Consider the following 19,900-nt stretch of genomic DNA (forward strand, 5'->3'; position numbering starts at 1 on the left):
CAATTAGAATAACGTGCTTGGTAACCTGATGAGTGCATGCTTGCCAGCTGTGATGCGCTGCGAGGATGATGAATCGGTAACATTACATAGTGGCATACAGGGATAACTAACTTCCAGCCTATAATGATGCACTTACAATGCGCAACCGCCTAATGATCCTACGGAAGAGGTTCTTTTAATCGTCTAACACAATGGATTAACGGCTCAAGGCATTACACAATGGCATACAGGGAAGTTAATCTCAAAGGGAAACGCCTTACGACGTAAAAAACAATCACGATAAGTCATGATGTTCATATGGTAAAAGGAAATTTATTTAGTGGTTTTGTAATTTTATTTTTTAAGATAATTTTTAGTTCCATCTATTTAATGATTATTTGTACACTAAATTCATTAGTATTTATTATAATGTACGAATGTTTCAAAGGAAAGAAGATATTTTTCCTTATAATAATTATTAAGAACCAATGATGTGTCTTATCACCACATGAATATTGATTCTATTTATCTAGAACTATCATAACACTAGTAAAACGAACATTGTCTCAATGAGGGTAAAAAATCACTCCCACCAGAAGTTATGAATAATGAAAATTTCTAAAAATGTGGTAGAACCATGCAATATTATTCGTTAGACCTATTGATTAGCTATATAATATTTGATTTATAGATTAGATTTATATAATGAATATTTGATAGTTAATATATTGAAAATAAAAAATTCGTAAAATGACAAATAATTTGCAATGTGTTTGTATGAAATAATTAGTTATTTTAATTGATTTCTATCCATATTAGTGTAATATTAATATATATATATATATATATATATTTAATCAACTATAAAACATAATTTCTTTTTCTTTTTCTTCTTGGGTAAATGAATCCTTTTATTAATAAGAAAAAGTCACATATAGCTTGTATTTCCAAAAGATGACTAAAATCCAAGATATTATTTGTTAGAAAAATATTATATATGACAGAGAAATGTAAGACATATAATATGCGGAAAAACACAAACACATAAAACTAGAGAGACACAGATATATGTGGTTCACCCAGTTTTGGCTACGTACACCCCGAACAGCCAGTCCTTCCTTTCTATTATCCAGCAAAATGAAGAGACACAACCTACAGCAGATCCGCTGCAATATCCTCTGTTTTCTCTCACAGTCTCACCTCTCTGTTTCTCACTCGGAGAATACACATCTATTACACAGCCTCAATACAATTCCCTCATACAAAGTGAGGGGTTGCCTTCTCGGGAAAAAAACCTTAAACTAAACATAAGTTCTAGTGTCAGATCATCTGCCTAATGAACGACCCAGATTGACTAGAAATTACTATACTTTTACAAGGCAATTTTACATTTGTTTTTAGCTTCGGGGGAAAACCCCCCACGTGGAGGGGTGTACAATTTTCCTGGGGTATACAACTGGCTGAAAATAAAGACCTCTAAATAATCATGCTCCACACCCAACATTATTGAGACTAGCAAGTTTTCTATCAATAACAAACAATCAAAAACTGATTATAACAATCATGGCTATATAAAGAACTCCTTGAAGATCCAAGATTTCAAGGGGGGAAATGCTTTTGACATTGGCATAATTTTCCTTAAGGTTACTAATTGTTTGCAATCTTCTTATATTAATGCCTTATTTCTCTTGCAACCTCGTTTTTTGGCTTCTTTGTCTTACCTGGAGACCAACTTGAAATCTCTTGTTTGAACGCAAAGACTAGACTAAGAAGAACTCAAGCCCAATTGGTTTCTTACCTTGTTTTGAAGATAGGTGTTGTACAAAATCCTAGCCGGATAACTTGGTATATCCTTCACTTCTTTTCCATGCCATTCTTCTACATGGGTGAGCAATCGTGGGTCATTTAGATCCATATATTCTAGTAGGGCTTCTGCTTTAGCTTCTTCAGAAGGGGGGCTAACCATTTCTTGCGGTAATGGATTTTATTGGCGCTCTTCAAGAAAATTTTGCATGAGATTTACATGATTCAATATAGGGTTATGGGATTTCCTTCTACTGTAAGCATGTCTGATTGGTTTTTGCCTTGCTTCGAAGGCTCCTTCAGAGAGGAGAGTGACTCCAACCTATTTCCAGATCGAAGGATTTGGTCAGTATTTGAGGTTCTTTATGTAATCATATTTTTTCTTCTTTGGGGGAAATTTCCTAAATAATCTTACTCCTTTTGAGAAGGGTCTTCTTTAGGCGATTCCTTAGTATTCATTAGTCAACCCCTAATAAGAAGCAAGTATTAATGACAACATTTGCATCTAGAGAGGATGTGTTTATAATCTAGAGGATGCTTCCAAACACAATTGTGATAATAAATATCTATGGAGGTTGGATGAGGGTAGGAGATATTCAAGTAAATATAAATTCGAGCATATGAGTTGTACCTTCCTCTCATAGTAGTCTTTGATACTTTGACAAAGTGGCTGATGGAATTGCCAATGCCTTCAAGGGTTTCCTCCTCCCAATATTCCTTGGGGATAGAAAAGAGTCATACCCACACCAAAGCAACAAGGAAGTCTTCCTTCAAATTATATTGCTCCTTCCAAAATTGCATGAAGAACCCTGGATTATTAGAAAAGTATGAACCTCCTTCAAAAATCCTCAATCTCTCTTTCAAGCTAGAAAAAATGATTGTGAAGAATCCTTTTGCCACTAGATCCAATTCTATTTGATTTTGAAGGTGTTATTTGTTTCATATCCACCCAATTAGGGACCTTTTAGAGGGCCATAATCTGATGAATTTGTAGATTAGAGTGTGATCTTGCATATATTGGATATATTCTCTGATATTGCTAGATTTAACATCATATTTTGGTTCTTGCACCTCTTTTGGCAGGAAATGCCCCTAGATTTCTAACTTGCCAAGATGCTCCTAGCAGGTGTTTTGCTATGAAACCAAAAACCCTACTTTTCCCATCTACTATGCCAAAAGGATATCGAAGTTGAGGAGATTGAAGGGAATACCAGTAGATCCATAATTGTTATGAATTCCTGAAACAATTTGGACAAGGGAGTGGAGAAATCCCCCTTCGCATAACTGAGCATTAACGACTATGCAAAAGAAATCCTAAAAGTTGTAGAGAAAAAGTCATAGTATAGTAATCATATAAAAGACACTTACTTATTATCAAAGTACATTATCGTAAATAAAAAATGTTGATGATTTAATTAGTTAAATTGGTTAAAAATACATATATATGAATTGAGGTTTATAATATATCATGGTTATATTCAAAAGTTCGATTTAAGATACAATGGAATGATAAATGATATAGATAAAATAAATTGTTATTACGTCGAATAAACTATTATTATGTCTATTTTTCTTGAGATTTAGAATTTATAAATATATGCATTTGCATAATTGTCTATGTATGCTATTATATTAGTTTTGGTTAAGATGGTTTTATAATACATATAACCATTAAACTAAGCATAACATTCATAGACCTAGAAAGAGGACATAAATAAACTTGCATTAAGGAAGTAGAAGCAATTTATAAATTGGTTTAAATCATACTTCGATAAAGGAGATATTGAATTATGTTGTGGACATGCATGACCATAATTATGAGAAACAATGCATTAAATTAGTGAAATAACTCACCAAATATATTGGAGGAAATATTGATATTCAAAATTGGGACAATAGATAAAAACTACTACTAGCATACCTAATTATGGTTTCTAGGATAATTAGAAGCAAAAACATATTTTGTCTAGAAGATGAGAATGGGTTGAAATTTTAGATACACACAATAACCATTGTGGTGGCGTGCTTAGTGGTGTTGAAGAATTCGAACCTGCTTGCGGTGCTCAACTTGGGGAAATTGCAACTCATTGCAAAAATAATATTGTTGGATAAAATTATTAGTTTTTGAAAAAAAAAAAACCTCTAAGAAGACAATCACAAGGTTTATTATTTTGAAAAAACCTTAACTAACAACCACGAAGTTTATTTATAACGATGATGTATATAAGGAAAGTTTGGACTTGGATTTCGAGAATAGTATGCAACTAACCCTAAAAGGATAATATATCCATTAATAGTATGAGAGGATGAAAAAAAGATGGATGTTGACAAGGGTTTTATGAAAGGAGGGAAAGGTTGTAAGTTTGATCCCCAATGTTGGCAATATATAACTAAGAAAGGTATCTTACCAAGGAATGGAAAATGATGAGCTTGCAATTTTGCTAATGATCATAAATTATTGTAGACCTCATAACCATAACAAACTTGGAATATAAAATAAATAGAGAAAGATAAAAAGGCATACACTTCTCATAGATGACAAGGTTAGTAGGATGGAATGACAATTATCATAAAGGAGTAGCATAAGTTTTAAGGAAGTAACTTACCATTCTTAGGGTATCTCATGAATGAGTATCCATTTGCAAAATTGTCATTGAATCACAGAAGAATTCACTAATGTGAAACATGATAAGGATCAATATAAATTTTAAATAAGGATTATTCCTATTAGGATGAAAATATTGTCAACCAAATAATGAAGTTAAATAATTATGATAATGACGATGACCATTTTAGGGAGCCGTAAAAAGGATGGTGGTATTGGATTAATGAAGTAATAAACCTATGAGTACATGCACGGGGGAAAGAATCCTAATAGAATTCGTTAAAAACAAATCACAAGAGAGATAAGGAAAACACCTTAGCATAAAATAAATAAATAACTTATAACTTATATGATTAAACTTAACATTGGGATGAAGTTCCTTACAAAGGGGGAGTATGTAATGCATCATCTTATTAAATGACAATAATAATAATAATAATACTAATAAAATTAAATGATAAAAACTAAAGTGAATTCCTTAATAAATAAATAAAAGAAGCTATTGTTATAAAAAGGTAAAATAAGTAAGAGTAAACTTATTGAAAAGATCGAGTTAATAAAAAGTAAAAGAGTAAATTAAGTAAGAGTAAATTTATGGAAAAAGCAAAAGAAAAACTTTAGATAAAAATAAAATTTCATGATGACACATGGATTATGTGCATGAATATTTTCCTTCTATTTAATTAATGAGAAGGATAATGTGAGACATTCCTTTCTTAGGAGATTTTGGGGATAGAAATAATTTAATGGTACAGGGAGTTACTTGAGGGATCGAGGGTGGCTAGCCATCGAAAGACATAATGGATTTGAGCCTATGGTTGGGTGGAGATTCAACCCCAACATGTTGGTTGTAGTTTTTTGGATTAGAGACTGGTCCACATCAATTTGATCTCAAGTTTTAAGTGAATTAATTTTTTCATCTCATAGGTATGTTCTCATCACCCACTACAATGATGGATTATGTAATTATCATTGAAATCTTCATTATATTTGATGATTAATGGCCTTATAAATCTAGGTAATTTTTGCATAATTGTGTTTGAAATTTGGACCATTACATTGCTTCTTCCACCCAATGATATTACAAAATAGATATAACACATAGTAAGCCCTTTGTTTCTTCTTCTTTCATTGAAATTGCATTTGCCACCGTATTGTGTTTTCCTTTTTTGTTGACAATTTCAAAGTCATAACCTAGCATCTTTGTTCCCCATTTTTTTTTTCTCTTTTGAAGGTAATCGTTTCTCCAAGAAAGTATTTCAAACTATCATGATCTATTTTTACTTTGAAGCATCTTCCTATTAGCTAAGGGTGTTATTTTTTAACTACATCTAATATGACTAACATTCCTTTTTCATAAATGTATTTAAGCAAGTTCTTTCCTTTAAGTTGGTTGCTTTCAAAGGCAAGGAGCCTTTCTTCTTGCATTAAAACTGCACTAATGCCATGGCCTAAGGCACCATACTACATAACAAAGGTTTTTGTGAAGTCACGTGTGGCTAAAACATGAACTATACAAATAGCTTCCTTAAGCTTTTCAAAGGATTTGGTTGCTTCTCGAGTCCAAGAAAATGCTTCTTTCTTTCATAATTTTGTTAGAGGTGCTACTATTTGACCATGATTCTTGAAAAACATGCAATAATATCTTATCAATCCTAGGAAAACTCTAAATTTCTTTAAGGTTTTTAGGATAGGTAATTCCATCATAAGTTTAATTTTGTTAAGGTTCACTTTACCACCTTCATGAGATACAATATGACCCAAGTATTCCACTTTTTGAACCCCAAAGGCTCTTCTAATAGTTTTAATACCTCTTCAACATGTCATATAGGCTCTTCCCAAGATTTGTTATAGATCATTATCTTGTCAAAAAATGATATCACAAATTTTCTAAGGAAGAGTTTGAAAATATAATATATTAAGCCTTGGTTATGGGGAGGGACATTAAATTATAAGGAATTATGGACTTGGATAGAAAAATGTTGGTTGGGAAATTTGCAAGTCATAAGGTTTCACTTGTTAGCCTATGGGCTTAAATTTTGGAGTAGTGGTATCCATTATCAACTACTCTACAATTTTCTACATCCTTGGCAAAGGATAAGAAAGGTCTGTTTTTTACAATAAGGTAGATGCAAAGAAAATTTACAAGGTGCAATGGTTGTGGGATTCAACATTTATGGTTTTGTGACATTAGACACCACTTTTTCACCTAAACAATGATGGGTTAGATGTCAACCTAGTTCGGCTCAAGTTAAATAACTTGTCATTAGAATGGTAGTCACAAGAAGATTTGACTGAAATAGGCAATCAACCAAGTGGCACCTTGCAAATTGGTAAAAGTTATAAATCTAATCAATAAGCCTACAATGGCTAGGGTTTTGGTTAATATAAAGATAAAATGTGGCCTTTTTGACTCTAAACTTGTTGCGTGGTAGTCGTATATTCTTCCAAACCCTAGATTATATAAATGTCCATTTTCATTGTGTTCTATGTCATAAGTTAGGCCACCTTTTCAAATAATACACTCTAGAATATTTTTAGAAAAATGGGCTCCCAAAAGTTCAAAGGGATATGTCCTTAAGAGTAACAATGTTGGGAAAAACTTGACATATTGAATGATGGAGAAAAGGGATATTTGTTTGGTAAAAGAAAAGGTCATAGAGGTTTCAAAAACCCAATGCCCCCTTATTATATTGAAGATTTATTACTAAATTACGTGGAAGAATAGAGAGCATTGACTAGGGACTCAATACTCAATAAAGGAATTGAAGGGTTCTCTTTATATGACAACCTCGATTGTGATGTTCCCAAGTCTACAAAAATGGGAGAAGTATTTCATTTATAGGAATGATGTTTGTTGACCCTCTATTATCTTCCATGAATGGCGATAGTTTTAGGTATACATCTTTCGTGGAATCCAAGGGTTTCTATGTTTTGGATGGTTGTTCAAGTTACCTTGTAAACCCTAGCATGATGAGTAACACAAACGTTTCGGTTTGTCCTAACTGTTAAAATTTGCAACTAGTGTCAAATTCCGCTTTAGACAACTAATTCTATAGAGATGATGCTTGCATTGAATTCATCTTTTTGAGAGGACCAAAATAGACCTAAATATCATCAATTTTGGATAAGGGAAAGTGTATTTTTGAATTATAATCCCACATGTACATATTTGATCAGGTCGGCCCTAAAGGAAATTGGAAACCCTTGGAAGGCTATAAATATAAGTGACCTCTACCTTGTTTGGATAATAATCTTGGATCATTTTCTCTTTCTTGTTTTTTCTCGCACAAGTCTAAGGCAGGTCGGCGCAGCAATGAGTTCGTACGAAGGTGAAAGTGCAGGATTAGAAGCTCACATCTCTGTTTTAGGGTTTTAGGCCTCAATCACAAGCATGCCACAAAGAGATATTGACTACAGTTGCTCCCTACTAGGCTCATCTGTGTGATTGAAGCCTTTTAGTCACACACACAACATGTACTCCATGCGACCGACATCTAGGGTTTGGTTTTTCAGTTGTCTGAATTTTTCATTCGTTGATTGCAAGGTTCAGTAGTTGACCTTAGACAACAATATTTCATTACAGGCTACTGAATGAGGGTTTTGAGTATACACATAATTGGGTTCATTTCATGTATATTGTTTGGTTGATTATTGGTTTATGGTTGAAGATATGGATTATTGTACTCTCAATTGTTGAGTCATTCAACGACGATCTAATAAGAATAATTTGAAAGGGTTTTCCCCATAGTGGGTTTTTTTAGGCCCCTATACTACTAGTGTAACCCCTTATTGTTATTAGTACAACCCCCTTATTATATTGTTGTACCCATGTAGTCCCCATAGAAGCCCCCTATTGTTATTGTGTGCCCCATAGAAGCCCACTATTGTTTTTTTTTTTTTTAGACAAATTTCGGTTGCTATATTATGAGCTGAAAAAAGGAGTCAGTTCTCCATAGATACAATAATTTCTGGATATCATGGATCAGAGGAATTACAAAAAGGGTCCCTTCCTTGATCCTTTTTCTAGTATTTCTGCCTCTGAAACTTCCTAAACTACTATAAATCCTAACATATTGCAAAGACCAAAATTTACAGCTACACATCATAATTAATCTATTTCAATATGACTGATCTGCCTAGCTGTGGACTCTTCCGGATTTGGGTCTGGATCCATCTGTTTTGCGCTGGAGGAGCTGGGGGCAGCTTTTCTCTTTTTATCCATCATGTACTGTAGGATTGCAGTCGACTCTTCTGCATGACTACAGCGATTCGCCAGGTTTCTGAACTGCTCATGGAGAGAGGACACTCTGTGCAAAAAAAGATTAATTTCTGCCCTGTATTTCTCATTAAGAATCCTATACTGGTCTTCCATTCTTGCCTCCAAACTCTTGACCTGGTCCTCCATGATGCGCTGCTGCGCCCTTAACTCCTCAAATTCTGCTTGAAGGTCTGCACAATGAAGACAGTCTTCTGATCGATCCATATTTGTCTCAGGCGACTTCCTGTTTGAAATATCAGCCACTGAAACTCGAGTCTTTGGAGCACGATTATAGCTGGGCGAGGCAGCTACTGTAACTCGAGCAGGCTTGATGGATGGACAGTTCTCTTGAGCACTAAGCCAAATACTGCGGTGCCAATGCTTACCCGGACCACTTTGCTTAACGCGTTGATGAGATCTATTCTCTGTTGTATAAATAGAATTAGACTGCGTGCTTCGAAGGCGGGAAGATGTCGAATTGGGCATCTTGGGATTATTGCTTATCCGCAGAGTGATCAGATGCAAATCTTGCATAGCATGGAGGGTCGATTTGAAAGGACTATTCTCGCTTGAAAGCTTGTGCCTTCTCGCGCTTTTAGATGAATTCCTGATTGCATATCTGGGCAAAATCCTACCCACATGTCCTATTCTGTCGCCGGCACAGATTACTTGATCTATCCCTCTAGTTCTGTCAGCTGGAGACCGCGTGCTGTTGACTTGATATGAAAGGGTCATGGCAACGGTTGGAATGTCACGCTGGAATTACAGCACAGACTGCCAATGGGCCTTTCGCATGCACTGTTGGCATGCTTATCCGCTTCCTTGTTCAAACTGCGTAGGATGTGATGATAACTAACCTCTTCCATTGTCTCGTGAAGGATTTGGTTTCGCTGATTTATCTGTTGGAGGAGAATATTTGGTGTACTCTGCCGGTGTACCATAAGCCGAATGATTATTGAGGAATCCCCGAACACCACTGCCTTCTTTATCCCAAGTTTGATTAATTGGGTGAGTCCCTGGAACAGGGCTAGTCCTTCAGCTCTATTGTTGGAGTTCTCCCCTAGCCCCCATTCATAATGAAGGATGCGATCTCCGTTTGCATTACAAATAAGGCCCCCTGCACCTGCCAAACCCGGATTCGACTTAGATGCGCCATCAAAGAATAAGCAGAATCTATTGCAGTTACTCATCCAGTTAGAAAGTTCCTCTTCCTTTAATCTCAGTTTCCATGCGCTATTTGCTTCCTTCACCTTTGTCCCCCTCCTGCTGGTTTCCTGAGCACTGGATATGTTCTCCAGAACGTAGCTGAGAAGATTTCTCTCCTCTATACTGTAATTTGTTGCGTCAATTTTGCCGTTGGTGTGGTTTGTAATTGATTCTAGAGCCAACATTTTGGCCTTGTGGCAAATTTTCCTGGTGCTGAATCCTTTTTCTTGGAAGACCTTGCCATTTCGCGCTAGCCAGATGCGCCATAGAAGTGTGAGTGGTATGGTGTTCCATACTCTTTGAGCCAATTGGCTTCTTTTCTCCTTCCAAGGACAGTTCTTCCTCCATTTATAGATCGTTTCTGCAATTGTGGTTTGGGGTTCCCATGGTGATTCTCTGATTGAGGCCATTTCCTTCCAGCATTCACTGACAACCGGGCAATCAATAAATAAATGTTGCATTGTTTCCTCTGATCTGAAACAGTTTGGGCACCTGGATGGGCCCATTATGCCTCTCTTTCTTAGATTTTCCGCAAAGTGCCTGAGTACTCTTTCCATTTTCTAATGGAAAATAGCTGGAGCATGATATAAAGAAAAACGGTATATGGGGAGAGATGCAATACCTGATTTTAGTAGAATTAGCCTTCCTGCTGGGTTCAGCCACATTGTGCCCCATTGCTGCACTTTCCTCTTTATTTTTTCCAGTATCTCATTCCAGGTGTCAGCTTTCAAGGGCCCTAAACTTACTGGCATTCCTAAGTAGGAGAAGTGATTCCAGATTAGACTGCAAGTAACTCCAAATATGCTTGCTATGATATGGATGGTATGATTTGCAGTATTCCATCCATAAATGCAACTTTTTATCTGGTTGACTTTCCCTCCTGAGTAATCCATGAATTGGTCCAAGAGCTTTTTGAATCGCCTTGCTATTGTGGCGGACGCTCCTCCTATCAGCAGAGTATCATCTGCAAACTGTGAATGATTGATGTTCTTTGTTCCATGTAACTCTTCGATTATAGTCCAAGGCTTGACTGAATGATTCAGCCATGAGGATGAACAGATAAGGAGAAAGCGGGCAACCTTGTCTGAGACCACGGGATGATTGGAAGGCTGCACATGGTCTCCCATTTATTAGGGGGAAGATCCAAGGTCCAGTAATACATGCTGCAATCATAGTGATGAAGGAAGGATCGAACCCAATTTTATGAAGGACAACATACAGATAGGAGTGCCTTACCCTATCAAAGGCATTTGCAAGATCCAGCTTTAGAACAAATCCTTTTTCCTTCCTGGTTAAACTTGAGTGGATGGCCTCTTGTACAAGGAGTATAGAATCAGTAATGTGCCTATTGGGGAGAAAACCCCCTTGATTTTCAGAAATCAAGGAGGGAAGGAGAGGTTTAAGTCTGGCTGCTAATATTTTCGAAATTATTTTGTAGGCTGAGTTGCATAATGAGATTGGCCGGAATCTCGAGAAGGAGGAAGGGCAATTTTCTTTTGGTATTAAGGCGAGGTAAGTGGAATTGGTGAATCCCCCCATTTTACCTTTTCTCATCACCCATCGAATCATCTTTAAGAGATCTTTTTTTATCATTGACCAGTATTCCCTATAGAAGCAGATGGGGAATCCATCCGGTCCTGGTGCTTTATCCGGATGCAAACTCCAAATAGCTGCTTTGATTTCCTCTTCTTCCACTTCTTTCGTAAGATTGTTGTTCATTTCTTGAGTGACCCCTTTAGGCAGATACTGGAGCATGTTTGAGTAATCTTCTGCACCTTTGTCTTCAGTCAGAAGTTGACAAAAATGCCTGGTGGCTGCTTCCTTTATAGACTCCTGGGTACTATATCGGTTTCCTTCATTGTCCATTATTGTGCTCACTGTGTTTCTGAGTTTTCGCATGGTGGCTTGCTTATGAAAATAAGCTGTGTTTTTATCTCCTTCCTGCAACCAAAGTTGCCTTGATTTCAATCTCCACTTTATTTCTTCGTCCCTGAGGGTTTGGTTCAGCTGTGAATATAATTTACCTTCTTGCTCTTTATTATGCTGAGATAGCCCTTGCCTTTCAATTCTCTGTTGTACCTCCTCTAAATCTTGCTTGATTTTCTTTTTATTTAATTCGGGCTCTTGATAATTGCTCCTTGCCCAGTTCTTTAAAGCCTGCCTTACTCTTTTAAGTTTTGTCTCCCAGATATAACTTGGAGACCCCTCTACATGATGGATCCATGTCGTTTGCACCACTTCTTTTGCAGCTGGTATCCGGTTCCATATTGAGCTATATTTGAAGGGTATGGGCCCTAGTGGGCAGTGACTTTGGAGAGTTAGAGTTATCGGATAGTGATCAGAAGCCGACACATTGAGGATATTTGAGTAGCCTGTTGAGAAAGTGGAAAGGTAAGTTATGCTGATAAGGAATCTATCCAGCCGTTCCATGATGTTGCTGGCACCAATTCTTCTGTTACTCCAGGTATATCTACGATTTTTGGGTCTGACATCAACTAGATCATGATCCTGTATTATGGTCTCTAATCGACTTCTGGAAGGATCAGGAGTGAAATTACCTCCTCGTTTTTCATTAGCATGCAGCACTAGATTAAAGTCTCCTGCTACAATGAGATTGGTATTCTGGCCCAGTTCTATGTTTGCTTTCAGAGTGTCCCAGCATATCTCTTTTTCTCTATACTGATTTGGAGCATACACATTATACACTGTCACTGATTGGCCTCCGGTTCTGCTATCCAGTGCGGTTCGGATCCAGTTTTGATGAACATTGGTGGAGCTGCACATCCATTTGTTGCTATCCCATAAAGTTGCTATACCGCCTGAGGCTCCTCTTGCCTCACTTATGCTTCCACGGAATTGTTTCTGCTGACTAATGACTCTATTCATTTCACATTGATCTTGCTTTGTTTCTTGTATAAGCATGATTTCGGGGTTCTCGCTGTGGATTAGATCCTTGAGGGCAACTAACTTGGAGGGGTGCCCTAATCCCCTGCTGTTCCAAGATAGTATTTTCATCATGAGATACTTGATATGTGGAGAGGTGCTCGCCTCTCATGTCCTTTATTACTGTTTTCTTTTTCCAGGTGCCCAAGTATAAAGGACTCTATTGGTGTTTGAGTGCCCAATGCTATATCTTTTTGTGCGCTTTCATCCCTTTGTTGTTTAGCTGATTTTCTTCCAGGGCCTTGCTTTTTTGGAACATCACTGGGCGCTCCATGATCCTTTGAAGAGCTCATGGTAATTATCGAAGCGGGAGGTTCAGGAGGGGGATGCATGGAGGGAGGAGGAGATTGATGGGGCGGGGGTTCAATGGAGGGGATGTCAGGGCCCGATTCAGCCTCAAAAAGGATCGAAAAGGGATTGGAAGAGGGAGGTAGAGGAGGATCAGGTATCAGAGAGGGAGGGGAAGAAGGGCGCTGATTGGAGGTTCCAGGGGCATCAGAATCCATAGGTGATTTGAGGGGAGGCGATGATTTTTTCTTTTTAACAGGTTCCCAGTGCCCTTCTTGCTCATCATTGTCTACATTCACAATTTTTGTGCATCTATTTGCAAAATGTCCGTATTCGTGACATACCTTGCATTTAAATGGTATCTGCTCGTAGTCCAGTTGCTGGATATGGCTCCAATCATCCACTTTCAGCTTGATCGCCTCTGGTAGTCCTCGGCCTAGGTCGACTTCAACACAGATCCTTGCGCATGCCTGCATGTTGTCTTTGGGTTCACTGCGATCTATGTATTTTCCCACCGCATTTCCTATAGCTTTGACTGATTCATCCCCCCAACAGTGAAGAGGAAGATGAGGTAGCCGTACCCAAACTGGAATAGCATTCGGGATATCAAGTTCTGGGTCGAAATCTGGAGTCCATTTATTGAGGTAGAGGCCTCTGGAGTCCATAAAATATGGTCTATTCCTGAATATTAGATCTTTGTCCTCCTTTGTCTCAAAATGAAATGTAAAATATCCTCTGCCACAGAATCTGATAGATATTTTGCCCTGAATCTTGTCCGACCAGTTCCTTTCGACCCTTCTTTGTACTGTTCTGGGTGACGGCCAAAGCCCAGTAAATTGTCCAATTAATCCTTTCTCTGCTAGAGAAAGCGCTGCCATGCGAGGGATAGCAGGCGGCAGTTGAACTTCCTGTAATACATCGAGTTTCTTTACAAACTTTGTTGCTGCTGGTCAGGGTCGCTGTGGGGGAAGAGATTTAACCAGGTTGGAAAAGGCCCTTTGCAGTTCCGGATCCCCGTGGGGTGGATCCGGAGGATCCATACTGAGGCGCAGTCAGAGGTTACAGGCTCTCTCAGGCTCGCGCAGCTCCAGGTCGTGGTAAAATTTAGTAAGTATTATATAATCATTAGAAGCCCATTATTGTTATTATTGTGGCCTTACATTATTATTGTTATGTCGGTTCTGATTATATTATGACCCCTTAGACTCCTATATATAGAAAGGAGGTCATGTCATTTGTATCATCAAAGAATTGTTCATTTGTGTAATGTAAAGGAGGTTGCCCCTTCGAAGACCAGTCCTCTATAATTAGGTCACTGTGGGAGATTTGGCATAACTCTTCCTTGGAGAATACAATTTGGATTAGACTGGTGGCATTGGAAAGAGGACACAGAGGGCTACTACAGGTCACAATTTCAGAACTGGAATAACTGAAATTACAGAGTTGTAGTTGTTTCAAGATCGAGCTCCTAAAACCAAGAAAAGGCGATATGAGGAAGTTTGATGGCAAGGATCCGATAAATTGGATGCTTCAGATGGAGCAATATTTTGATCTACATGGTGTACCACTGTTACAAAAGGTATGTGGAATGGTCTCTGACCAATCTTGGTATCTATATGTGTGAATTATTTTCTTCTATTTTTCCTTTATGTTCCGCTTCATTGATGATGATATTGTTCTTTATACATAATTGCGTTGATCTGAAAATCACTCGTGAGTGATCTCACTTAAATAATTAATGAATGAAGGTACTAAAGACTCATGTGCTAGTGTGTGTCCATGTTATCTTAGGCAATGGATCGATCAAATTGCAAAATACATAGACACTGGAAAACGGAAAACAGTAAGAGAAACACAGTAAGCAATACAAGTACACAACACATTAATAAGCCCTATTCTCCAGGGCTACGTCTCCGGTCCAACTTTCAGTGATGGCCTTCTTTTATTGAGTCTTTAAAGTAGAGTTTTTATAGTGAGGAGCTCAAATTGAGTCTCCTGAAACAGATAATGCTTGGTAGGGTGGTTCTTGGATTCCCCAAGCCACTAAAGTGCAGAGACTCTTTCCTTACCAGATCTTGACCTCTCTGGTCTTTAATGGGAGGAGCCTAATGAGGTACTCAATTCTTGATAGATCCTCATAGAGATTGCTTGAACCTCTTAAGCCTTCTGTCTGCTCGATGCTGCCTTAGGTCAGCTCAACTCTCTGTTTTCTGCTTCTTGCTTCACTATCTCTTTCGCCTTTTCTTTCACTGTTTTTCTTCTCTGGTTCTTCCTTTCTTGTTCTATTTTCTGTCTGTTCATGGCTTAAAGCCAATTTTTCCTTGACTGTTTGCTTCCACTTACATCCCTTTGGATCGCCTGTTGCTGTTCGCTTGGAGCTCCCTATCTCTGCGTCATCACCAACGTCTCACAGGGAGGTGGCCACTTGTCCTTTCACGAACTGTGCCAGCTCTTCCTCAATGATTTGGTATTTCGGTTACGTTGTGAAATGATTCATCCACCAACTCAGCGATCAAATCAGACTTCAGAGTTTTATATGCCGCAGCTTAATCCCCCTGTCAAATCCGGTTTCTCATCGGGTGCAATCTCTGCCATCAAATCTGGTGCCCCAAGATCCTACTGTGTTTTCTCTTATCGCGTGGTTGACTTGCTCGACCGTTAGCCTGCAATGAGAGGCGGTTTTCTCTCTCATCCATCGGACACGTGTCATATGATGAATGGAATCACTCGTTCTCTGCCCAAATCCACTTACCGCCCAATATGCCTCTGATATACCGCTGGTTTTGGAGCACGGGACCCACCTTTTGCCTTAACACTTTCCCTATGGTTTCCTAGCTTCCCATGCGACCGAGCGCTTGGGGCCTTTCCTTCTCAAGGTGTTTTTCACAGCAATGCGAGATTAGCGCTAGCGCTAATAGCGCATCAGAAATGGCCTTTGTTTCCCGATCCGTGCTTCCTAACTGCGAGTTTGCCTCCTGCACGTTCTCCATGGGCCTCAATCAGTGCCTTTGATCGAGGTCCTCGTTGTTCCTTGCTGGCTGCAAACTGCCACTGTCCATTGGTCTTCCTGATAGCTCTTTATTCATAAATTCGAAGTTTGTCCTGATTTGATACAGTCATGGCACTTTGATCATTTTCATGGATCCAATTCGGATCACAACCTTCCCACTGAAAAAGCTTTTGGACCACCAAAAGTTGGTTTTCAAGCATCAACTAAGTGAGGGTACAATTGTCTCACTCGTCCAATCTCTATCCACTTTGCACTGCTTGGATTTGAACCCTTGAGCCCAACTCTGAGGTACTCAACATTTCCCCTGCGTGTCATCCTCACCTTCCTATCCAAAACTGTGTCTTCCTGCAATTCATTAAGATATTCAGGTAGCAGGTCATCAATAGAAGGCAATTGACTTTGCTCTTCGGGATCCTCAATTAGTGAAGGTTCAAACAATCTCAAGCAATCTGCATTTACGACTGAGTAGATGTGCATGTAAGCTGGTAGATCAAGGCGAAAAGCATTCTCACCAATCTTCTCAAGTATCTTGAAGGGTCCATACCTGATAGGCTTTAGCTTTTTACCTTCACCTTGCATCCTGTCCTTGCTGATGTACAACCAGACTTGGTCACCAACTTGGAAACTATGCTCCATCCGATGCTTGTCATGCCTTGCCTTGTATTTGGCTTGGCTCTTTTCCAGTTATTCCTATACTGCCTGGTGGATCTCTTGGATTTATTCAATGAACCTAGTTGCCCTGTCCACATCACTGTGTCCCTCAACTGTGGTGTCTTTACCAAAGAAAAAATCCAAAGGAGACCTTGGTGTGAACCCAAAACAGGTCTCAAAAGGATATCTCTATGTAGAAGAATGTTTTGCTCTATTGTAAGCATGCTACACATAACATAAATGTTCATCCCAAAGCTTAGGATGCTTGCTGCAATATCCCTTGAGCAACTGGATCACTATCCTGTTGACTACTTCTATCTAGCCATCAATTTGTGGATGAAAAGTTGTGCTTTTCTTCATTTGGGTGTCCATTAGTTCCCACAAACTTGACCAAAACTTCCCCACAAATCGGGTATGTCGATCAGATACAATGGAAGTGGGTAATCCAAAATGAACCCATACATGTTCAAAGAATAGTTTTGCAGTTTGTTCAGTTGTAATCTGTTTATTACAAGGTATCAAAATACACATTTTGTTGAACCTATCCACAACAACATATAGATAATCACGACCTTTCCTAGATTTAGGCAGTCCTCTAACAAAATCCATGGAAACACTTTCCCAAGGGTGAGAAGCAACTGGTAATGGAGTGTACAAGCCTAGTTTTCTTTTGCTGGGCTTGCTTTTAACACACATAGTACAACCTCTTACATATCTAGAAACTGTCTTGTTTATTTTTGGCCATTAACAAAATCTTTGTAGTTGTGCAACTGTTTTACTTACCCCAAAGTGACCTGATATTAGAGAAGTGTGTGCTTCTCGAATTATCTTTGCTCTTTTAGTTTGTGGAATGCATAACTTCCCACAATGATATAAGAGTTGGTCCTTTACATGATAATCAAATTCTTCTACTCGTTTTCCTTGACTTAAAGTTGCATATACATCTTTAAAATTTATATCTTGAGCATATTGTTCAATGTAACTCTCATGTAACACAAAATTATGCTTAAGTAGAGTAGATGCATTTATAATGGGTCTAGATAACATATCTGCAACTTTATTGTGAATGCCCTTTTTATATCTAATGACTAAATGAAACTGTTGTAGAAAACCCATCCATCTATAGTGTCTTGATTGCTGCAACTTAGTTTGGGAGTGTAGATATTGAAGTGGTTGATAATTAGTATGTATTACTGTCTCTTTGCCCATTAAGTAATGTTTCCATTTTTTCACTCTTTGTACTAATGCATACAATTCTTTATCATATGTAGGATAGTTAACTACTGCAGAATTAAATGTCTTAGAATGATAACATATGGGTTTACCGTGTTGTATCAACACTGCTCCCATAGCATAGTCACTGGCATATATTTGGATCTCAAATGGTCTTTGAAGATCAGGTAGTGCTAGTATAGGTGCTGTACTAAGATTTTCTTTCAAGGTGTCGAAGGCTTTCTATTATTTGGCTCCCCACTGAAACACCTTGTTCAATCTTGTTAAAGCATGTAAGGGAGCTGCAATTAAGGAAAAGTTAGAAATAAACTTCCTCCAATATTGTGCTACTCCTAAGAAGCTTCTAACTTCTATAGCAGATTTGGGTTTAGGCCAGTTTACAATGACCACCACCTTAGAGGGATCTATCTTCAATTGACCACCCCCTACTATATGACCCAAATAATTCAGAGATGTTTTGCCAAATTCACATTTTGAGAGTTTAACATAAAGTTTTTCTCTTTTCAAAACATCTAGTGTCTGCTTAACATGCTTTAAGTGTTCTTCCCACGTTTTGCTAAATATTAGAATGTCATCTAGATACACAATAACAAAATCATCAAGAAAAGGTCTGAGTACATCATTCATTAATCTCATGAAAGTAGCAGGAGCATTAGTTAAGCCAAAAGGCATAACCAGCCACTCATACAATCCCTGCTTTGTTTTGAAAGCAGTCTTCCATGCATCTTGTTCTGCAACTCTGACCTGATGGTATCCACTATGCAAGTCTAGCTTGGAGAAATAAACAACTTCTTTCAATTGATCTAAAAGATCATCTATGCGAGGAAGGGGATAACGATTTTTTATTGTTATCTTATTCAGTGCTCGGTAATCAATGCACATTCTCCATGAGCCATCTTTCTTTCTCACCAAAATGATTGGTGACCCACATGGTGATGTGCTAGGTCTGATAAACCCTTTCTTGAGCAACTCCTGCACTTGATTCTTGATTTCAACATTCTCTAAAGCGGACAACCTGTACATTCCAATGTTAGGCAATGGAGCATCTTGCTGCAAAATAATATCATGCACTATTTCCTTTTTGGGTGGCAGACCTTTAGGTTCTTGAAAAAAGATATCATACTCTGAAACAACCTTTTCTAAATCAGTTTGTTGTTTAGCATTACAAAGTTCAAATACATTTGTTTTATCAGGTTTCTTTTCCTTTACAACCTTCAGTAAGAATTGTTTGCATGAATTTATCATTCGTTTCATCTGCCCTGAGTTTATGAGAGTATAATTATTCTTGAGCTTATGAGCTCTTACAAAGTATTCACTTCCATCTTTAACAAGTAGATGCTTGTTCTCAACTCTATAGAAAATAGCTTTTCTATCATACAAGTAAGGACTCCCTAAACAATTCCACATATATCTGAAGGAATTATGTCTAACTCAACCTCATCTACAAATGCTGACCCAAAAGAAAACTTGAGTTTGCATTGTCTAGTCAATTGTAGTTGTGCTTTATCATTCAACCATCCTAATGGGTATGGTTTCTTGTGAGGTGTAGTTACTAATCCCAACTTCTTTACAATTTCTTCAGAAATTAAGTTTACTTGTGAGCCATTATCAAACAAAGTATCAATCTTTTGATGTTTGGAAATAACTTGAATATGGAAAAGCTCACGTCTTTTTCTCTCATTTTCTTCATCAATAGTAGATTGTGCAGAATTACTAGTAGATGCTTCAGAATTCTTACCTTTTATACCTATGGTTGCAATGGTTGTTTCATCTCCTGAGTCTGACCCCAAATCTTTCTGAATAGCTGCAACAGTCTTCTTCTTCTTGCCGTCGAGCTTCCTAGGTCTCAGCTCTGGATGCAGAATCCAACAATGCTCATCATCATGCCCATCCTTTTTACAATGAGGGCATGAAGCCTTGC

The sequence above is a fragment of the Pinus tabuliformis genome, chromosome 1_1 (genome assembly GCF_031772625.1).
Source record: "Pinus tabuliformis cultivar Carrire ecotype Pingquan chromosome 1_1, CPIR1, whole genome shotgun sequence".
Taxonomy (NCBI): Eukaryota; Viridiplantae; Streptophyta; class Pinopsida; order Pinales; family Pinaceae; genus Pinus; species Pinus tabuliformis.